Genomic DNA, 5,070 nt, shown 5'->3' with positions numbered 1-5,070 from the left:
GGGGGCGGGGAGCAGCCACTGCCCTCCAGTCCAGGTGACAGAGTGAGACTCCAACTCAAAAAAAAAAACTACTTAAGAGGGTCGGGCTCGGTGGTTCAGCCTGTAATCCTAGCACTTTGGGAGGCTGAGGCAAGTGAATTGCCTGAGCCCGCAGGTTCGAGACCCACCTAGGCAACTTGGCGAGACCTCATCTCTACAATAATTAGAAAATTAGCTGGGCGTGGTAGTTTGCACCTGTAGTTCTGGCTGCTTGGAAGGCTGAGGGGGAAGGATCACAGGAGCCCAGCAGGGCGAGGCTGCGATGGCCAGGAGCGTGCCACTGCACTCCAGTCTGGGCGACAGAGTGAGACTCCAACTCAAAAAAACAAAAAACTACTCAAGAGGAATTCTTGGAAAGAAAAAAGGGAACACAAAAGAGTAGGTTACAAAATTGTTGGGGCTAGGCTGCATCTAGCGGTCAGTCAGAGAAAAGATACATTCCTGGAATCCTGCATTGAATGAGATGTCCAACACACAACCTGTGAAATAAGAGATTTGGTAGATACTCTTTTATGGAAATAGGGTCTTTACAAAGAAAATCAAGGTAAAATTAGGTTATTAGCATGGCCCTAATCCAGTGTAACTTCTGTACTTATATTTTTAAAAAAGAGGAAATTTGGTCACAGACAAATACACAAAAAGAATGCCATGTGAAAGTGAAAAAATGGAAAATCTACAAAAAAATCTACAACCCAAGAACACGGTCCTGGCAAAGATCCTCCTCCCACATCCCTCAAAAGCATGAATTCCTGAAAATACCTTGATTTCTAATACATTTCAGTTGTTTGATCACCAAATTTCTAGTATTTTGTCACAGCAATCCTAGTACACAATTATAGGGTCCAAAGACCAAGACAATAAATGTCAAATAATCTCATATTCTAAAGTGAGGTGTCAGGCCAGCTTTAAGAATAATGGACCCAAATGAGATCTGTTGGCATTAGCCTATCACCCACAACAAAGAAAAGAGTTGAGGTGAGAGAAGGTGAAAGTAATTTTTAGAGAGATTTGTCAGTCTGTTGGTCATTTTCTACACATTCATAAGAAAGGACAAATATTGTATCTTTCTTGCTGCAAAGCATTGACAAAGAGCTTCACCATAAAAATTGACCATAAAAATTTAAGAGCCTACAAGTAAAATAAAGTGAGACTGAAGTTCTCAAGGCGAAATGACAGTAAGAGTGCACCTTGGGATTCAACAGCAATTCCTATATTTACAGAAGGAAAATCTCTTATTTGCTCTACTCCCTAAGTTCTTCTCTCCCTGGGAACTGCATCAGGGGGATAATAACAAGGACTTCGTCAACTCGTGAGTAGACAGAGAAAAGAAAGGCAACAAATAGTTCAAAAATATGAAAGAAGTTCCCCCCAAAAAACACTCTAGTAAAAGACCCGCTGTACAAAGGGTAGAAAAGAAGTTCACACTAGAGATGATCCTTCAAGAACAACAAGGAGGTTATGAAAGAAGACACAGCTAAAGGCAGTCACATATGTGGAAGGGTTTGCATGTACTCTGACTACTCAGAGAACGAGGAAGTAAGGGATACTGGGTTACATGCATAGCATAACCCACCATGTATTACTGGATTTCTCCCAGTTCACCAACCCTTTCCCTGTATTTTCCCAACTATCCCATGTTCTTTTTCATTATGCTGAATGATAACTAAATAGAATGCAGTGATCCTCCAACTGAAGACAGGCACCTGATCATTCAAAGACATTTTCCTGGGGTTGCTGGGTAAGGGATTCCTAACGGAATGCATTTCCACATATTCATCTTCCTTATACTTGGTTTCCTAAATTTGATGTATCTAAAAATGAACAGAAAGAAGATTCAAAATCTTCTTTCTTTCTTTACACAATCAACTTTTGCTAATTCAGCCATCATGATCTCATCTGTATTTTACCAAAAAGCACTGTTACGTTATCAGGCACCAAAAAAAAAAGGGGGTTAAAAACCAAGAAGTAAATTGGTCAAAAACAGTTGGTAACCTGACTTCCCAACCTGTGTAGGCACTCAGAGTGGGACCAACATGGAAATGGGGCCTTCAGAGGTTCCACCAGCACTTTTTAGGCAAATTTGGGCTCACAGTTCCTACTTTGGTGTTTGTAGCTATAACATATTGTGATCCAAATGGCAGAAAAAGTAATATGAAGGGAGTTCATTTTTGCTAAAATGAAGCACTACACACACTGTGTACAGGGATCGAATCAAAACCTGAAGTTGGAGCCAAGTCAACAGCCAAAAACTGTGAAGTCTTTTTAATGAGTCTTGAATCATTTAGTCATAAAAAAGGATCCACTGACAATAGAAACAAAATAATTCCAGAAAATACCCACTTGTCTAAGTGTTCCCACTTGAAAATTGGAGTATAATTTTTAGTGGAGATGATACAAAAAGGAGACTTTCCCACAAAGAGAACAAAAAGCAATCACATATATGGTGAGGTCTGAAGACCCTGATACCTTGTTGAACAATGGAATGGGAAAAAAAATAAAATGATGGGATACAGACATCCCCCACTCTTGAAATAAGTAAAGCAGATAAGTAAATGTATCCAATTACCTACATGAGTGTATAGAGAGTGAAGGTGCAAGTGAAATCAAAGGTGCAGAGTGAAGGTGAAGTGAAGGCCAAAAACATTCCTGAAAGTCTTCCTTGAACAAGATATTGAAAGCAACATATCTTAGAATATAAAAGTTTGGTCAGAGGGTACAAAAGATAAAACAATACATTCCAAGAACTCAAAATTGTAAAGCATGGTTCTCGGTTATCTTGACAAAACCTTGAACAAAAATGGTTAAGTAAACACTAGACCATCACCTACCTCTGGAATAGAAAACATTCACGCAAAAAAAGGAGGAAAGAAATTTTGGAGGGAGTTATCAGTGTGATATACATTTCCACCCCATTCTGACTCTGGGCAACCTCTATCCTTCCTCCATTTTATAATTAAACATCTATTTAAATGAGGGGTACTGGCTGGGGAAATGCCACACTTAGAGCCCAAATTTGCTTTCTTAGCCTGCTCCACTAGAACCTTAGTATGGGTTGTTCTCTTGTCTTATTCAGTCTCATCTGCAGGAAAAAGCAGATACTCTCTGGAAACCCTATGTTAGGAGAAGTCATAGAAGATGGACTAGGAGACACAAGGAATTGGTCCCTCCAACAAAATAACTATTAAGCTGGCAATGACTGTCTGAAACAACTATTTGAAACTTCTAGAGTCTATTTGATGAGTTGCAGCATCCAGAGGAGTGCTTGTTGAAAAAGAGACTGAAAATTTTCTAGGAACTTCAGGTCCCCCAGAGTTAGAGAGATACAGGTACTAGGATCTGTCTCAGAAAAAGAAATTGGAGCTGGACTTGCCCCTTGAGAAGGTTCCAAAGAAGGGCTGGCTTGAAAGAGAACTGTTTATCTACCACATGCAGAAAAAGATTTGTATATCGATGGTGGCTACATGGAACCTAAGAAGAGGAGTACGGTGGGCATTTTCCACTCCCTCATGAGAGAGGGACAAAGATTACTACCTTCATGCTATAGGAAAATGATGAAGAGCTTCAGAAAGCTGAACTTATGCTCACTGAATTTAGAGGAACACAGGGACTGGTGTTTGACTCATGAAGGAAAAAGCTAGGACAGGTGCTGCCCCTGCCAAAAGGATCAAAATTGCTTGCTTGAGTGAAAACTACACTTCCAACACTTGCAGAAGGGCTGTTTCTCCCGGAGGTCATTTGAACCAATAGAAAGGGAGTGTGGTGGGTTTTTTCTCTACCCACATGAGGGAGGGACAAAGATGCTTCCCCTTGTGTCAAGCAAACAAAAAAAGACTTATCAGAAAGGTTGACTTTTTATGGCTGAATAGTATTCCATTGCCTATCTATACCACATTTTCTTTATCTATTCATCTATTGATAGACATTTAGGTTGCTCCATATCTTGGCTATTGGGAATAATGCTGAAATGAACATAAGTGTGCAGATATCTCTGAGATACTGATTTCAATTCCTTTGGATAAGTCAGAGACATGAAAAGCTGAGGTGAAAAAAGAGGAAAGAAATTTTAGAAGGAGCTATCAGAGGCAGTCATTTTCTTCTCAAGATTGAGAAGTCTTTCCCCTCTTCCCAACAACATTATTAAGTGTTCCTTTAAATGGACAATACTCCGGCCAGGTTCAGTGGTTCAGCCTGTAATCCCGCGCTTTGGGAAGCCGAGGTGAGTGGATTGCCGGAACCCGCGGGTTTGAGACCCGCCTGGGCAACTTGGCGAGACCTCATCTCTACGATAAACCAAAAATTAGCTGGGTGTGGTAGCGCGCACCTGTAGTTCCAGCTACTTGGAAGGCTGAGGCGGAAGGATTGCCGGAGCCCAGCAGGTCGAGGTTGCGGTGGCCAGGAGTGTGCCACTGTACTCCAGTCTGGGTGACAGAGTGAGACTTCAACTCAAAAAAAGAAAAAAAGAAAAGAAAAATAAATGGACAATACTTACAGGGATAGTGCCACATTTAGACCCCAAATTGACTTTCTTAAGTGTGTGCTCCACCAGAAGTTGAGCATCAGTTGTCCAGTCTTCTTTTTAAGTTTTCTTTTTTTTCTTTAAGAATCCTAGTCATCTTTCAGCAGCACCTATTGCCTGGGAATTAGACAGAGAATGGATGGCTTGTTGAATATCTCACTGAAAAGGTGACATCATTGCTTCATTGCATGTGGATAGTGTATCCAAATATAAAACACATTCTAACTTAAAGTGCTTGCCTAGAATTCTTCCATCTGTTGGGCATGCAGGGTTGGCAGTGACATACTCAGATAAGAGATTAACTGTAGTGCATACCAAGCAGTAACCTTGAGTAAAGGGAACGGGACAAGTTGGACACTTCCACATTTGGAAAGTGGCAATTCCCACTCTACTTGATCACGTAGCTTCCACTCTGGTCACATTTTCAGATTTCTTTGACTTCATGTGCTGGAATCACCAGGTCTTTTGCTTGGGCCAGATCCTAAATTGTGGATGAGTTACAATGCCTTGCTGCA

This window comes from Carlito syrichta, unplaced genomic scaffold, assembly GCF_000164805.1.
Source record: "Carlito syrichta isolate Samal-C Ts95f unplaced genomic scaffold, Tarsius_syrichta-2.0.1 Scaffold302967, whole genome shotgun sequence".
NCBI classification, from domain to species: Eukaryota; Metazoa; Chordata; class Mammalia; order Primates; family Tarsiidae; genus Carlito; species Carlito syrichta.
The sequence above is the reverse complement of the archived record's forward strand: the minus strand, read 5'-3'. Positions refer to the sequence as shown.